This window comes from Mustela nivalis, assembly GCF_964662115.1.
Source record: "Mustela nivalis genome assembly, chromosome: 6".
NCBI classification, from domain to species: domain Eukaryota; kingdom Metazoa; phylum Chordata; class Mammalia; order Carnivora; family Mustelidae; genus Mustela; species Mustela nivalis.
Genome location: NC_139025.1, coordinates 36,717,056 through 36,735,574, shown reverse-complemented (window position 1 = coordinate 36,735,574; position 18,519 = coordinate 36,717,056). Strand labels below are relative to the sequence as shown.

The window sequence follows — 18,519 nt, the reverse complement described above, 5'->3', positions numbered from 1 at the left end:
ACCTGAGCTGAGATCAAGAGTTGGATGCTTAACCAACTGAGCCAGGTGCCCCAAGATTATGTAGTTTTGTACAACATTCTTAGAATGTTTCTTAGAAGCCATAGATATGGAGTCATTTATTTTTATTTTATTTTTCACTTTATTTTTCATTGAGGTGTAATTGACATACAACATCTTATTAGTTTAGTTTAGTGTTTAGTTTCAGATATATAACATAATGATTCAATATTTGTATATACTGTGAAATGATTGTCACGGCGAGTCTGGTTAATATCCATTACCATGTGTGATTATAGATTTTGTTTTCTTATGATGATAACTTTCTAGATTTGCTCTTTTTAGGTTTGATCTTAGGGGTGCCTGGGGGGCTCAATTGGTTAAGCCTCTGCCTTTGGCTCAGGTCATCATCTCAGGGTCCTGGGATCGAGCCTCACATGGGACTCTCTGTTCAGCAGGGAGTCTGCTTCCTCCTCTCTCTCTGCCTGCCACTCATTCTCTCTCTTTCAAATAAATAAAGTATTTAAAACAAAAAAAGATTTGATTTTAGATTTAGATTTGCTCTTCTTAGATTTTCAAATATACTGTAGAGTATTACTACAGTTGCCATCCTCTATGTTCCTCGTATTTGAAGTCATTCATGACAAAGATCCAAAAATGACTTTCTTTACTGATAATTTTCTTTTTAATTAAAAATATGTTTGGAATGATTAGATTCTTGACTTTGGGGTCAGGCGCTATTGCAGTAGGCTACACCTACATGTATCAGGCGTTTAGAAATAAATATCATGTAATTTGTATAGACTAAGAAACACGTGTTGAGTTAGTCCTTGAGGTAAGAATTTTTTAAAATTTCCAGTAAGTACATTTTTTGTAGTGTCGTATAATGTCCATAAGTAACTGGAATTAAATTTTCACTTAACTAGGTAGAGGGGAATGGGTAAAATAGGGCTTGGGGATTAAGGAGGGCACTCGTGGTGAGGAGCCCTGGGTGAGGCATGGAAGTTCTGGGTTCCTTATTGTACACCTGAAACTTCTATGACGCTGTATGTTAACTCTACTGAAACTTAAAATTACATTAAAAGACTTTTCATTTAACTGGAAAGAAAGCCCTAATGTTCTTGATTTTCTCTGAAGTTTTGGTTGCATGAGAGTAATAACTCCTGTGACCTAAAACATACGAGGAAACCTAATTTCTGTCACTGGCTCTGGCACTTACTGGTTCTTTGAACTTGGACAAAAGACTTTTATCTGTTTTGAGTCTCAGTTTCCTCCTATTTGAAAGATGGATGACAATGCCAGTGTTGCACCTGTGTTTTCAAGATGAAAAAGAATGCCTAGTGCCTGCCAAGGGCCTCGCTCAGTACCTGGCACAGAGTAGGAGTCAAATAAATGCGTTGTAAGTTCTTTTTATATATGTACAGTCAAAACCTTTGCCCCAAAAGGTTTCTTCTCTAGGAGCACATGGCTAGAGTAGAAGCTGCTCAGTGTATGGGGAAAAAACTGTCAACCAGAGTCTGGTTCTTACTGTTTGTTTTGCTTGTTTGTTTGGACAATTCTCTTCAGTGGCTTCCCATCCCATGCAGGATAGTCTAGACTTTTGGTGTGGTTCCCAGGCTGGTGTTCCTTTTTCTCTGCCCTGTCTCCCACCTCGCCCCCATCAGCACCCTTTGTTCTAGCTGTATGGCTGCCCAAGGGCCCACGCTCCCCCTGCCTGTGTGCTTTTCTTCAGGCTGTCCCCCCACAGTCTGCACACAGCCTTCTCCTGCAGGAAGACCTCCAGCTTGCCTGTCCCTCATCCATCCCTTATCCATCGCAAAGTCAGCCAGACTCAGCCTCCTCCCGATGTTCTCTCTTTGCCTGAGATTCATAGTCTCGTCTGTTCACCCAAAGTACTTATTTTAGCACTTATATAGTATTATAAGTTTATATCATAGTATCATACATATTTTTATTTTTTAATCTTTATTTACTTATTTATTTATTTGTCAGAGAATGAGAGCACAAGCAGGCAGAGTGGCAGGCAGAGGCAGAGAGAGAAGCAGGCTCCCTGCTCGACGAGGAGCCTGATGCGGGACTCGATCCCAGGACGCTGGGATCATGATCTGAGCCGAAGGCAGCAGCTCAACCGACTGAGCCACCCAGGCGTCCCTCTATGTATATTTATTTTTAAAGATTTTATTTGTCAGAGCAAGAAAGCACAAGCAGGCAGAGTAGCAGTCAGAGGAAGGAGGAGAAGCATGCTCCCCGCTGATCAAGGAGCCAGATGTGGGACTTGATCCCGGGACTCTGGTATCCTGACCTGAGCTGAAGGGAGCCACTTAACCAATTGAGCCACCCAGGTGTCCCTATAATTATATTTCCTGTTTTCTTCCCCCACTGCAGTGTGCTCCAAGACTTTTATGTCCCAGGCTCTAGCTTACACAGCACTCTTAGGCACATGATCTCATTCAGTCCTCAGAGATTTTTTGTCTTGGAGCTCCAGAGAAGGAAGCTGTGGCTTGGGAAGGTGGGATTACTCTCCCAGAGTCACACAGCTAGTGAGCCAGGCGAGCTGGGGTTTGACCTGAAGGATAGTTTTCTTTCCACTGTACCACACCTCCTCACAGGTCAACACATGTAGGCACATTTCAAAGAACAGTTTGAAAAAGGAATTTCCTTAGTGCTCTCTTTGGAAAATCTGCCCAAGTCTTAATCTTATTCTAGTTAATCCATAGTAAACTTTTACATCCATCTTCAAGTAACATTAATTATCTCAGGCTCTTGGGTTGCTCAGAATCATTAGAAAGTTACTGAGAAATGAATGGTTTCTTTCTTTTTTTTTTTTTTAAAGATTTTATTTATTTATTTGACAGAGAGAAATCACAGGTAGATGGAGAGGCAGGCAGAGAGAGAGAGAGAGAGGGAAGCAGGCTCCCTGCTGAGCAGAGAGCCCGATGTGGGGCTTGATCCCAGGACCCTGAGATCATGACCCGAGCCGAAGGCAGCGGCTTAACCCACTGAGCCACCCAGGCGCCCCAATGAATGGTTTCTTATAAGCATGTTTTGAATTATATTACGTTAATACAGTCTGCTTTACAGTAAGAGATGAGTATGGGCTGTGTGGCGATGGGAATGTGATATACATTCACCACCAATGTGAATGATTTTTCTTCATGACCCATTTAGGGGAATGTGGTGCTGGATACATTGCTCTGTGGGGGGAGGGGTGGAAAGCCAGTGCTGGAATGTAGTCAGATTCACACCAGGTGAGTAGGGCTCCCATGAGCCAGGTACACTCAGGATGTCAACCAGGAAGTTCCCATGACTATAGGATGATGGCTTAACTGTGAAATGAATAGATTTCTCAGGGTAAGTTCTGTACTAGTAATAGCAGGTTTATAATTCAGCCTGAGTTGAAGAAAGAAGGAAAGAAAGGAAGGAAGAGTAAAAGAAGGAGAGAGGAAAGGAGGGAAGAAGAGACCAATATATATTTCTAAAGGTAACTTTGGTTTCATAGCAGGATTTTTAGCTATTTGGACAAAAGATTGATAGACGATATTATGTCCCTTAGCTACTCCTGAATGTCAGGCTGTTGGCAATAGTCTTAAAAGCATTTGGGTTTGTACACTCTGTTATCAGACTTGTAGTTCATGAAATTCACATGTGCTTAATGATCCTTGGAGTAATATGAGAAAACAGATTTTATGTAATATGAGCAGCTCAGGGTCACTGTTCCTAAGGAAGTTTTTTTCCTTCTAATTTCAGAACATTTTTTTTAGAGACAGATAGAGACCTGTTTAACTTACAACGTCTACTTTACTTTAGCCAAACATATCTGCGATAAGACAACTATGCCATACCCTGACTTGGAATAATATACTCAAGAAAAAAATTAGGATGTCTGCATTGAAATGTAGTGAGTCATCATTGATATGCTATGAAAACAGATTCCCGCGTGTGCAGGGCCTACAGTGAATCAGGCCCAGGAAATCAGGCAGTGCTTTGCTGAGATTCATAGAGCAGGACAACAAACAAGCAACTTTGTGTTTCTTTTTGTTCAACATTTGTGTGATCTTTGAGAAAATGTCGTTATGGAGGGTATGAAGGGATTTTGGAAGGCCCTTATTGTAGGGAGATATTTATGTTCTCAGTCTCTCCAGGAGCATTGCATTGAAATGTTTGGATTGTTAGGAAGGGAAAGAAATGACATTGCTGAATTTGAGCAGATTAATGTAAAAATGGAATTTATCTTAGTTGAGTGCCTTTTGTACTACTACAGAGGGTCCATGTTTTATTTTTTTAAGCTGATGGTGATGTTTATTTTTTCAATTTCTTCATTGATGGATGGTCTACATTTTAAATAAAATAATATATGAAAGTTCAGGCTATGAAAACGATAAACAGCTGCTTTAAAAATGAGTTGCTTTACCAAAGTGTCCATTACAGAATTTCTTTAAATCTTTCCATTGGCTTTGTTATCTGGCAAAATAACAGGTGCTTCTTTTCCTTTTAGCCTGAGAAAATAGTAAATACATATTTTGTATGAAACACCTGTGCTGAGCTCTTCAGGTGGGGAAGGGTGTGTTGAGGGAACAATTCCTTAGCGTATTAGATAGATAGGATTGTGGAAGCAGGAAGGGGTAAAGTTGGATGAGTATCACAGAGTTTTCAAGTTGAGCGGGACTTTCTTTGCCATTCAATTTAATTTGAGACCAAAGTAGAAATTTCTAGATTAAGATCCCTGATGGAGCGAAATTCAAACCCAAGAGGTTTGGGGATTTTTGCCTTTAGGCAGCAGGTAGCTGCCAGGTCTGGAGAATGAGAGTTGGAGGTCAAAGTTGTACTTTAGGAGAGCAGTCTGGCTTGGGAGTGTGGGAAGACTTGAAGCAGGCCGGAGAGTGGAGTTGGGGAAACCAGTCTGGAAGGTTTGTAACCGTCTGGGTGTTGGGTAACACTTGCCTGGATTAGAGGTAAGCCCTGAATGTGAAAGTAGGGACAGATGTGAAAACCGTCAGGATGGAAGACTCAGCAGGATTCTGGAACTACTGAATATGGGCTGCAATGTTTAGAAGCTGCGCTGCCTTGGGAGATAGCAGTAGTGGCTGTCATGTCCACATTTTTTTTTTTTTTAAGATTTTATTTATTTATTTGACTGAGAGCACAAGTAGGCAGAGGCAGGCAGAGAGAGGAGGAAGCAGGTTCCCCGCTGAGCAGAGAGCCCAATGTAGGGCTCAATCCCAGGACCCTGGGATCATGACCTGAGCCAAAAGCAGAGGCTTGAACCCACTGAGCCACCCAGGCACCCCTCACGTCCACATTATTAATTCTCTTTCTGTTCGGTGTGTTCTCACTAAGTATTTAATAGCATCAAATAAGAAGGCTGTAGGGGATTGTTTTCTGTAGATGTGCTAAAAGTAAATTGTCGTAGATAAAATATATGGCTTACAAGGAATCTCTTTTGAGAACTTCATGAAATGGAAAGAGAGAAAGCACGACACAGGTAGAGGACCCATTTAAAAGTCAAATTAGTAAGGAGTGAAATTGCCGGACAAGGCTGACTCACCGCGTGCTGTTATCCACAGCAGCTATGATGCTCTTGAACTGTTTTGGACACTTCCTTTATAGATTTCAGATTTCAGTTATTTCTTTAGAATCATTTTGTGGCCAGAAAAGGGTCTGAGAAATTCATGTGACAAGAGCAGACTGCTTTCAGCAATGAGCTAGGCCAGTGCTTTAGAAAAATAGCCCTTGAAAACAGAATGTTATCATTAATCAGACAAAGAACTAAGAAGGAGTGTGTATCGATGACGTTTGCCACTGCACGAGGACTTAACTTTCATGCTCTTCTGCCAAAATTCTGGGGAATGGTTAGCCGTCCACGGGAACCTGTATAAAACCACATTCAGCCCAGTTCCTGTGTCATCTCAAACAATGCTCATCTGTTTGATTTAGTGTTTTCTTCAGATGATATATTTTAAAAGATTAAAAAACGCGGGGCGCCTGGGTGACTCAGTGGTTTGGGCTGCTGCCTTCGGCTCGGGTCATGATCTCAGGGTCCTGGGATCGAGCCCCGCATCAGGCTCTCTGCTCCACGGGAAGCCTGCTTCCCTCTCTCTCTCTCTCTGCCTGCCTCTCTGCCTGCTTGTGATCTCTGTCTGTCAAATAAATAAATAAAATCTTAAAAAAAAAAAAAAACGCTCTGTGCCTTCTGGATAGACATTACTTGGTAGGGTTTGATAGTGAAATGCAGATCGCTGTTGGTTAGGTTATTATTCTGTCGAAATTTATTCATTATTTACTGAGTATCCATCTAAGGGAGGCTTTCAATCTGTGTGATATTCTTAGACATTATTCATGTTCAGTGGCCTAGATAATAAGCACAATAATGTAATGTTTTAATTTTATTCGGTTGCTCAGTCAACACCGAGCGCCAACCACATGCGGTAGGCTTGTTGTTAAGGGGACAAAGATGTGAACGGATTGAGCACCTTCAGGAAGCACGTGGCCCAGCTGGGCTTCCGCTTGTCGATATCCTGTGAAAGTCAGAAAATGAGCTGGGATGCAGAGTCAATCACTTTATATAACGAAGTCCTTCTTGCTCCTAATTTTGGACCCAACATAAAATTCAACCAAAATAGGACTGAATATGCTATCTGAGGTATCTTTTCACATTTCAGGTGTAGGGAGGTGAAAAATGAACGTGTTTTCTAGGTAATATTATCTGCGAGGTGAGTTATCTATCCCTCTCACTGTAAAAATCAAGGATTTTCCTAAGAACTTCCCTGGAGTAAGTTGTCTTCTTCTGAACCTCTTGTGATGGCTTTTTTATGCTTGAGTTTCTTTTCCTCCTTGGACATCGCTTGCTTTAATAAGCTTCCTGAGTTCCTCCAAGTGTGTATTAGGTGCCCTGTGAAGGATGCTCCTTCATCTTTACTGCCAGTGACGTTTCTGACATATTTTAAGCTTTCAATAGACAACTGTGTAATGAATAAATGAGCGGTCATTTCCAATATAAAAAATACATAACATCCTGAATTAGAAGAGTGGTTCAGTGTCCAGGAAAACCAGTGAGAGAGGATGGCAACACGGATCTCTATAGACATGAGGCAGTGATGTGTACTTATGGCATTTACAGGTGTATTGGTGGTTTACTGTTGTATTCCTGAGAAATTCAGTTTACTTTATGACGGCAAGTGAATGAAACTGTGTATAGTCAGAGGAAGAAGAATGGGATTAATAAAAGGCTTCTGGGTGGAATTTCTACCCTTTTACAGCCAGGTCCCCAATTTGGAACTTTGATGGCATGTTGAAGGAAGAGTAAGGAGAGGGCATGCACTCTTAGGCAGTATTTCTGCTTCCCTAGCCATTCCGAGTGCTCAGTTATTGGGAGTGAAAGCAAATCATCTCTGGGGGCTTTTTTAGGGATTAGGAGATTGTTATACCCAGTGAAATTAATCAAATCATGGTTCTTCAGTGGCTATCAGGGAGTACTGTCCCAACACAAAAGCTTCCAGAAAGTTCCTGATATCATAGTAGCTGATGATGTCATTTGCTGTCTTGGAAGATTACTTGCCTTGATACTGTAAAGCTTTATAATCTTAAAATGTTCCAATTATGTGGAGAATAAAATAGCTCTGCAAGCAGCAGTATTTGCACTGTATGGTCTCTTTAAGAGAGAAGAACATTTTTTTCTCGGGTTGTATGTATACAGTTTTGGCTTCTGGGAACTTTGGTTTTGTTTTTGCGAGGAGTGTGGGGATAAGCTTACTTTATTCTGGGTCAGTTACATTTTGAAAACTAGGGCAAGATAAATCCAGGGTCATTTAGAGTCCTGTTAAAGTAGGTTAACAAAGATCTCATTCATTCCTTATAGAAATCAGAATCCTTTTTAATTAGCCCCATGGGAGATACAAGAGTTTTCTGAGCTTTTGTGTATGTGTGTGTTTCAGGAGGGAGTATAATTATTCAGAGCTTGAAGTAGTATATTAGGAAAAATAAAACTCAAAATAATTTCCCCTTGAAAATGGGAAAGAAAGAAGTCGATATAAGAGATTAGTTTATAACCATTTGGTGGGGCTAGCGTGTGATTTTACACTCTAAAAATTAGAGGTTATTCTAAATGTGCTCTTCAAGAGATTACCTCCCCCATCTGATTTCAGCGTTGGTGATTATAATTTCTCTGATGGCTGTGTTTTTCTAAAACATTCAGGGAATTTTTGATAAAAGGTAACTGCATTTATTATTTTCAATACATGTATGAGAACTGAAGGTTACTACCACCAGGTATTTTTAGAATCATTTAAAAATAGTACTTAAAAGGATAGGAAGGATTTATCAGAGAAATGAACTGTTTAAGGTTCTAAATGTGTGTATTTTTGGAGGAGAGACATGAGATTCTGGGTAAATAATCTCTTCTAGTCATTGACAGCCTGTGCGGTGATGCGTGTTGAATGAGCATAGAAAGAAAATGGCGGAAGAATGGCCACGCACGCTTGCTCTCTGCCCCCAGGCTGGAGCCGCACTCACTGGTCATGCCTTGGTCTTTTCCGTCTTTATTAAAATGGGTCTGCCACTTGCATCAGCAGCTAAATGTTGTCAGATGAAAGGCACCTGGCTCAAATCAGAACACAAACGGCCTTTATCAAATTTGAATAACATTAAGATTTTCCAAAACATTGTGATTGTTGGCCCTGTCTTCAGTGAAGTAGGCTTATTAATAGTGGGAACTAGTTAAGCAGTGTGTCTCGGTCTGCCTCAGTCTGAATGTTTATGTGGTAGAACTTCTAGCATGGTTTGATTTCTTGGAAACAAAAGGTTTCAAAAGGATAGGTGGATTCACACTTACTAATTCATCACACAGTCATGGTTTTTATGAGTCCAGGTGACTGTGTTCATTGATACATTCATGCCACATGTGTTTCCTGAGACCCTACTCTGTATCAGGCACTATTTTGGGTTAAGAGAATATTAAGATGAACAACTCCAATAAGCTTCATATGCCCACGGTGCTTGTATTTCAGTTATTAGAGAGACAATGAATAAATTAATGAGAAAAATATCAATGCCTGGCAAATGCTATGGGGAGGATTAGAAATGGGTTTATTTGATGATTTCCTGCTTTCTTTAGATCAAATGGTTAGTGAAGCTCTTTCAGGAGGAGACATTTAAGGAATGATTATAACACAAAGGAGCTGCCAAGCAAAGAAGAAGGGAAGAGTGTTTCAGGGTGAAGCAGTTCTAAAGGAAAAGCTCAATGAAAGAAACAAACTTGGTGAATTCGTGGAGCCTGGTGAGATGGTTTGGAGAACAAGGCAAGACTGAGCTGGATCAGGCTGGGATTCGTCAGCTCTAAGGGAAGGTGTACGGATGGGAAACCACTGGATGGTTTAGTTAGGGGAGTAACATGATCTGATTTACATTTTCCAAAATATCTGGCTGCTGGGTGGAGAGGGGATTTATCTGAGTGATAGGAGGGGAAGTGTAAAGCCAGTTTAGATGCTTTTGTTGTCCAGGTGAACTACCAAAGTAGTTTGGATAGTAGTAGGGTGATAAGGATGGGATAAAGAATCATGGATTCTTTTTTTTTTTTTCTTTTTAAGGATACTTGTGAATGTTGAGATGTATGGAGTGAGTAGTAAGAGAGATCAAGGATAACTTCTAAATTTTTGGTTTGAGCAATTGAGTAGTTGATTATGTAATTTATTGCTATGAGGAAGACTGATAGACAAGTTTTGGGGAGATTAAGAGTTTGTTTTTGCTCTGATAGATATGAGATGCTCATTTGCTACGCAAACGGACATGTCAAGTAGACAGATGTGAGGATCCAGAGGCCTAGGGAAGGGTATAGATTTGGGAGCCATCAGTATGTGGCTGGTATATTTGCAGTTAAAACCATGGTGTGGTCTGACCATTTGGATCTTTCATTGTTTCGAGGTCAAGCAGAAGAGGAAGAAAAGCAAGGGACACTGAGAAGGAGTAGCTAAGGCCAAAGGAGGAAAACCAGGCTAGTGTGATGACATGGAAACCTCTAGATGAAGATATTTCTAGAACCAGGGAGTGGTGCCTGCATGGCTCAGTTGTCTGCCTTTGGTTCAGGTCATGATCTCAGGGTCCTGGGATCGAGTCTGCTTTTCCCTCTCCTTCTGCCCGCCCCCCCTTGCTCTTGCTTGCTGGCTCACTCTCAAATAAATAAATGAGATCTTCAAAATAAAAAAAGGAGGTAATTCAACCACATTGATGAGAAATGCCCAGTGGATTGGGCTCATAGAATTAGTTGGTGGCTCTAACAGGGTTAGCCATACTCCAGTGGTGGAGATGGAGGCCTGACCGCAGTGGGTGGGAGAGAGAATGGCGGTGAGGAAGTAGAGACAATGATTTAACCAACACTTTGAAGAAATTTTGCTGTGAAGGGGAGCGGAGATATCATACTTGTTGAAGAGAAACCTAGGACTTTTTAAGGTAAGAGATACTACTCCATTATTTGTTATGCTTTTTCCTAAGTATAGGTTAATCTATCCTTAGATCCCAATTCATTTATTTGTCCATTCATCATTTGACAAGTGCTTTTGAACAACTCTGGTGTATAAGACACTGTGGTGAACACGCGGGATGACACAGAATGTGCTGTCCTACTATGTTTCTTCTGATTACAGAGAGACAGCAAGTGCATAGACTATTATGGGATGATATGGGTGTGCTCCGGGAGAGAGAAGACATGGTACTCTGGAAGTACAGAGTAGGGGCACCCACCAGTCTTAAGGTCAGGGACGGCTTCCCAGGGCAAGTGGTTTCTAAGTTTTAGACCTAAAGTATGTTAGCACATGAACAGGGTGGAGATGTGGCAAGTGCCCCAGATAGTGGTAGCAGCCTAGTAAAGGCAGAAGGGGGGCTGAACATGGCACATTCAAGGAAATGGATGCTCAGTGAGACCAAGGAGTGCATTTTGAAGGAGAAAGTGAACAGAGGAAGTTGTAAGAGGTCATGGGAATATATAGGGGTTTGAGTTATTTCCGGAGACCAAGAAAGAAGAAGTGATCGAAGGATTGTGAGTGGAGACATATTCAGAACTGGTTTTAGAAATCACGGGGATGCATTGTGGGGTGTGGTCTTATGGGAGGGAATGTGGAGACAGAATGACCAGCAGAAGTCTGTTAGGGCCGGTCAGCTGAGAGATAATGGTGTCCTGATCTAGGAGGTGCCCACCACATTGGAGAGAGATAGGTATCAAGAGATACCTTGGGCTTTACATTCTTAAAATTCTTAAATTTTATCTTAATTTATCTTAATTTTAGGTTTATTTGGGTAATCATTAGATCTTTTTGATTGACTGGGTATGGGAGGGGGAGGTGAGGGAAGTATTAAAGATGATTCACGTTTATTCTTGGGCAGAAGAGTAGATCATGGAAGCATTCACTGAAAAAAAGAAAATCCTGGGCGCCTGGGTGGCTCAGTGGGTTAAGCCTCTGCCTTCGGCTCAGGTCATCGTCTCAGGGTCAAGCCCAAATTGGGCTCTCTGCTCAGCAGAGAGCCTGCTTCCCTTACTCTCTCTGCCTGCCTCTCTGCCTACTTGTGATCTCTCTCTCTCTGTCAGATAAATAAATAAAATCTTAAAAAAAAAAAAAATTCTCGAAGAACACCTTTGGTGAGGGAGGGAGTCGGTTAGAGATGACGACTCCCTTCTGGCAACATTGACTTAGAAGTGTCTGTGGAATAACTAAGTGGGGATACCCATGAAACTCAAGAGAAGCAGACACCTGGGCTGACAATAAAGATTTGAAAGTCATAAGTATGTAAACAGTAATTCGTTCCTATGGATTAGATGAAAATATCTAGAAAAAGAGAACATTATAGAGATAGAAGAAGCAAAACAAGGTATAGCAAAATCTGAGAAAAGGGTATCACTAGAAGTAGGAAGGATAATCATGGAAACCAATGAAGGAGAACATTTCAAGAAGAAGAGGGTAGTAAGCAGTATTGGAGGTTTCAAGCTACCTAGCGTGTTCTGAGAAATACCCACAGGGTTGAGCAATGAGAATATTACAGGTAGCCTCACTGAGAATCAGATGGAGTAGTTGGGGTTGAAGCTAGTTTTCTCTTGGTGAGTTGAAAAGTACATCATAGGTAAGGATGTGAAGATAGCAAGTGTACACAATACTTTGAAGAAGTTTGGGTTTAATGTCGGGGAGAGATAGGTGCTAAGCTGGAGGGGCCATGGAGGCAACATTTCAGCTGAGTTTTAATTATGATGAAAAAACCATGGATTTTGGTATCAGTCAGATCTGGATATGAAAGTCCTACCAGATGTAAGATCTACAGCACAGTATATAGAACACAGGGCACTTTTAATAAGTGTTTATTGAATGAGTGATTAAAAATCCTTCATCTTCTGGGAGCTACCATTTTCAGTAAGTGTTTATTGAATGAGTGATTAAAAATCCTTCATCTTCTGGGAGCTACCATTTTCTCATTTCTCACAAAATGCCTGCCTGACCACTTCATTGGAAGTGTTTAATGAAATGATGTCATTGTTCCTAACTCTGAATTCCTCTTTACTCCTGGACATAAGTTGGTTCAGCAAGCCTTCTGACCCCCTTCAAGTGTGTCTTAGGATACCTATATATTATCACAGATTTGTATTGAGTTACATTATATTATAATATATATTATTTCAGCCCTATTTTTGCTAAGCCTTTCCTGTTCCCTTGTGTTATCTCAGGAATAAATCACATGTGTAAATCAGTCCAGTTATAGGGGTGTTTCTCAGAGTGAGCTGTGTGATTTCCTTGAATTGGAGACTCTAGGAGTTGGGACCTAGAACTCTGAACTCAATCACTGACCCTCAGTAATTTGCTGGCATTCAAATTGTAAGAACCCTAGATCTGTGATCATAGCACAGATCACTTCAGTGTGGTCTGGTTCTTTTGTTCTCAGAAGTCAGGGCTCAGGCTCACACGTCATAATTCTCAAAAGATAAGCACTCAGTTTTATATAGTAGATGAAAGGTAGTAAGTTGTAAGAAATACGTGTTGAAAGAAATGGAATCGTTTCTTTGGTTTATTCATTCCACAAATATCTGTTGAGCAACTCCGATGAGTCAGAAGAGGGTGAGAAAGAGACGAGCAAATAGCACCCAAATTCTAGGCATTTTATCTGTGTTCTGGGCTCATTTGCACGTGCTAGAAATACAAGGTTTGCTTATGCAGAGAGAGCCAGGAGCTATGTTCCAAGGAGGCTGGAAACAAAAGCCTCAGTGTGAGAATCTCAGGTGTTTCACGGGGTGTGGTTCGCTCATGTGGCAACATGAAGAGACTGGATGCCACATGCTAAGGCCCAAAGTAGAAACCATTTGTTGTATGTTGTATATTTTGCCAATAAATTCAGTATTTAAAATCTCTACATTGGGGAAAAATAGCCACAAAACCCCATTCCCTTCTCCCCCAGCCATTTAACTATTCGTTCAACAAACATTTTCTGAATTCCTATCACATGTGGTAGTGCTTCAGGCAAAAGCAGGAGCAAAAACAGACCTAGGCTCTCAGGGAGCCAGTAGGCTAATGAGAAGGCCCATCTTAATCAAGTAGGCTCCCAGATATTAGCTCATTTTTTTTTTTTTTTTGAAAAGGGGAAGGAGGTTAGATCTATTGGCTGCTGCAGAGAATGGATTGAAGGGAGCGGAGCAGACCTGGTTGGCTGTGGGAGGAGCGGGGAGGAGCAGGCCCTGTCTGATGGCAGTTGGGGAGGGAGGGCTAGGGGAGCGCAGGGGTGCCTAGCGGTGTAGGAAGGAAGTGTACCTGGGAGCAAATTTGGCCCGATTTGTGGTAAGCGGTATTTGGGGATGATGAAGGATGGTGGCATTAAATATGTGAGGTGGAAACACTGGGGAGGGCAGGTGAGGGGCGGGGGGAGGGGAGGAGGGTGTGACTCGAGTCCTGGAATGCAGAGTCTGATGGGTGAGTGCTGCTTTTGCAGTAGTGCCGACACAGATTCTCCAAGGGAAAGATATTGACCTAAAAGAGTGTTGGGGGGTGCTTGGGTAGCTCAGTGGATTAAGTGTCTGACTCTTGGTTTCAGTTCAGGTCATGGTCTCATGGGTAGTGGTGGCAGGCTCCACGCTCAGCAGGGAGTCTGCTCTAGATTCTGCACCTCCCTCTACTCTCTCTCTCTTTCAAATAAATAAATCTTAAAAAAATTTTATTGATTTATTTGACAGAGAGAGAAATCATAAGTAAGCAGAGCAGCAGGTGGGGGTGGGGGTGGGGGAAGCCGACTCCCTGCTGAGCAGAGAGCCCAATATGGGACTCAATCCCAGGACCCTGAGACCATGACTTGAGCCGAAAGCAGAGGCTTTAACCCACTGAGCCACCCAGGCACTCCTGAAATAAATAAATCTAAAAAAAAGTGTTGAGATTGAGATACGGTTGCATGCTGTGCTTATGAGTTTTGTTAGCCAGGTGTTACCTTCTAAACTCAGCTCTTCTCATTTATCAGCGGAATCTCTGTCTTGGTATGATTTATTTTTCTTGCTGGCTTTTTTGTTTGCTCTTGGTTGGTTGCAAGAAATGTGTAGTCCCCCTGCTTTTTCTGTTAGTTAATAGCTTCCCCTTTTGTAGTTCAGTAACACACCTTTTCCTGTTTATTCTTCAAATATTTTAGGCTTTTCTTGTTTTGATTGTGCATGCCCATGGGGTTTTATTCCCTTTGTTTCTTCATTTATTTCTGTTTGTTGTCATCTCCCGTGAGAAACAAAGAGGTGGCCTTCTTATTTTAAGTTCCCTTTCTGGTCGCTAACAGCTTGATTAAGATTCTTTGAGATGACTTTTGGGGCAAATGGCTAAAAGGTGTCACATTATTTTTTGGATTTAGTTAGCCTTACCATTTCTGTCCCAGCGGGACAATGAGTTGGCATTGTTGTTTTAAGGAATGACAACAAGGTCTCATTATAGCACCTGCCCTTTTGTTCAAGGCATTTTATTCATCAGAGAAAGAAATTGTCCAGGGGTTATAAAAGCAATGACCAGGACAAAACATAGGCCTAGTAACTGTTGTCAATAAATTATTCTTCTCCACAGTAAGATGGTTTGATCTTAATACTCTTAATACTTAATAAGTCTTTCAGTTGGCAAATATTTGAGTACTTTTTTTTTTTAAAGATTTTATTTATTTGACACAGAGAGAGATCACAAGTAGGCAAGGAGGCAGAGAGAGAGAGAAGAGGAAAAAGACTCCCCACTGAGCAGCGAGCCCGATGCAGGGCTTGATCCCAGGACCCTGAGATCATGACCTGAGCCGAAGGCAGAGGCTTAACCCACTGAGCCACCCAGGTGCCCCACTGAGTACTTTAAAAAAAATTTTTTTTTAAATTTTTTTATTTGACAGAGAGAGAGAGACAGCGAGAGAGGGAACACAAGCAAGGGGAGTGGGAGAGAGAGAAGCAGGCTTCCTACTGAACAGGGAGCCCCATGCGGTGCTCAAACCCAAGACCCTGGGACCATGACCTGAGCCCAAGGAAGACTACTTAACAACTGAGCCACCCAGGTGCCCCTTACTGAGTCCTTCTTATCTACAAGGCACTGTGCTAAGGGGAAGCAAAACCACAAAAGCATCAGTGTTTAACTTTAAAGTTCATACATTGAGTAGGAGAGGAACCATATGTCCTTATGTGGCTGTAGTGTATAAGCGGCAAGTAGTAATTATCATAAGGTAGAAGTAGGCTGTTGGGCCATACACAGAGCTTCCTTTAATAATAAAAATACAGATAGAAGGGCACCTGGCTGGCTCAGTTGGTAGATCATGTGACTCTGTATCTCAGGGTTGTAAGTTCAAACCTTCAGTGTAGAAATTACTTAAAAATCTTAAAAAAAAAATACAGATAGAATAGGAGTAAGCATACTATGTTACAGCTTGCTTTTTCTCAATTAAGAATATATCCATATCAGTACATATGTATCTATTTTGTTCTTTTTATTGGCCAGATATTTTTTTTTACTTTCTGGTAATTTGGAAGGGTTATGATCTCCTTTTGAAATATTTCTTATAGCTTAGCAGATGCTTTTTAACTTAAAGAAGTTAAGGTAAATCTCTGTTTTTTGAATTATCAACTTAAGAAATGAAGCTATCATGTATATTCATTTAATTTACGTATACATACATTCATTCAACAAATATTGACTGAGGCACTCCTACTATTCTAAACCTAGTGACCCAGTGACCAACCTAAACAAATCCTTGCCCCTTTAGAATTTATGTTCTTTATATTTAATGTGTCTAGAAGGATGCACAGGAAACTTAATTAATGTTGTTTTCTGGGAAGGGAAAATGGGAGGTTTGAGGGAATTAAGATTAACTTTTAGTTTTGAGTACTGCTTGGAAAATGTTTTATGAGTATTATATATCACTTTAATAACAATAAGAAAAAATGCAATAAATTGCTGTGGAAGATTAGAACTAGAAGAGATTATATCTATTTCTTGTTCGGAAGAGGGGGGCATTTGAATATAGTATGTCTTATTTTAACAGATGTCCATTGAATGCCCAACGTGTACTTTGTGCTGGGTGCTGAGTTTTTATAAGTGGGAGGTGGGGAGGATTGGCCGTTCCAGAGGATACAGGGCATGGCAATGAAGAAAAGAGTGAAACTTTGTTTGAGTGAAACTTAACTGGGGAATTGTGGATTTCCATTTGCTGAAAAAGTAGAATATGTGTCGAGAAGTCATGGGAGATGAGTCAGGAAAATTAGACTGGAGGCAAACTATGAATGACCTAGAATGTTAGGCTGAGAATTTAGAATTTATTCACTAAGGAATGAAGGAATGATCAAAAGATTTTAATGAGAATGACGGAGGAGAATGACATATCAAAGGAGTGAATCTGGAGCCAAGTGCAGTAAGTCTGTTAGCAATAAACCAATAATAGAAAGAGACAAAGAAATCCCTGGATAGAAGGAGATTGCAAACCTTCCTCAGGGAACTCATGTAGGAGAGGACATTCTCGGATAAGGCACATTGTAATAACGCATTGCTCGGTGTTTAAGTGGAAACGTGTACTAGGGATTCTGAGGTGCAACTGCTTTTGAACTTCCTACTCCTGGGGAGGACTGCTGGAGTCAACACTTCAATTAATTAACTAATTAATTAATTATTTGGGGGGAGAGTCAACATTTTAAATTAACTATCATGTGAAGCTCCCTAGCCTTGTAGTTTTCTTGGGAACCTTATAGTGAATTTAAAATCCATACTTCTTAACTGAGCTTAACTCAATTAGTTTTCATTTAAGGTGCCTTCCAGCTAAGGAAGGCTATGTGTTGCCAGCTCACAAAAGGCAGATTGAATAAGAACAAACTCAGGGATTAAATGTATTTTTATGGTAATGACGTCTAGAGAAAACCTTTGCCTACTCTGTCTTGCTTCTCAAATTCAGTCAGATATTTCCTAAGAATGATAGTCACTGATGTCAGCATGGGCCTGAATAAAATTCACTACATTTTTCTACATTATCCATCTTTCTTTTTTTGCCTTAAAAGTCAGGATGGAGAATTTCTCATTCTCAATTCCTTGGCGTTTTACAGAGAAATCCATCATTTGACTAGATTTTACTATTCTTTTTAATTCTTTCACTTTTTAAAATCCCTAACAGCTGCTGATTCTATTCTCTACATGCCATTTTGAGAAGTGTTTTACTATTTTATCAGAAACTTACCCCAGAAATTACAAAATAAAATCTGGCAGTTGGAAAAAAAAAAATCTCACCCACTCAAATTAAGTTGCTTTATAAAGCAGTTGGTTCTCAATTATTTTTTTTCCCAATGGGTCAGCCTTTGAAAGGAACAAATGGTCACTTATCCTGCCATAGGGTGAGCTGTTTGGCTCTGGCTCCTGTTGAATTAATAGTGCTTTTCAGGGATAAGACAGTATGAAAATGTGAGAAAAGTGTGTCAAGGGACATAAAGTGGCACGTACTAAACCATTTAATTCAGCTGTTGCAAAGGTGTTTTAATTTTACTTGGGACGTCTTTGTTTGCCATTCAGCAAAGGGTCCTTGTTGCATTTGAAGGGTTCTGATTTCTAGGATGACGAGTTGTTCTCTAAATGTGCACAATGACTTTGTTAAAAGCCATGAAGTTTCTTTTTAAATCCTTTTCTGAAGATTTCACTTGGGCTTTGTTTTCTTTGCTAAACTGGAGAGTACCGGTGGGGATTTGTTTTGGCGGCTTCTCTTTTTGCCCCCCCCCCCCCCCCCCCCCCCCCCGGTTTCCATTAGATTTTATCAAATTAGGACAGGAATCACGTAGGGGTTTTCTCTGGAAAAGTTTTGATCGTTTTCAGTTTCTGTCCCTGTCTGGACTGGATTAGGTGCACCCAGTTTGAACAATCCACTTAGAGCCCTGGTATCCCTGCCTCTTTCACAGCCGAGGGAAGTTCATTTCTGTTTGCCCAGTACCAAGACCCTTTCTGTGTAACATCGCATGCAAATGAAATGATCCCTCATATTACCTGGAAATAGTTCAGATGACTGCGGTTTCCAGGTGGATGTGGAACACTAAAA

General features: G+C 40.9%; 1 protein-coding gene across 9 annotated transcripts in view; it reads left to right on the top strand.

Moving 5' to 3' along the window:
* SYNE2 (spectrin repeat containing nuclear envelope protein 2) overlaps positions 1 to 18,519 on the top strand; it is a 330,497-nt gene that overhangs the window by 58,089 nt on the left and 253,889 nt on the right. The gene's annotated exons all lie outside the window — the stretch shown is intronic.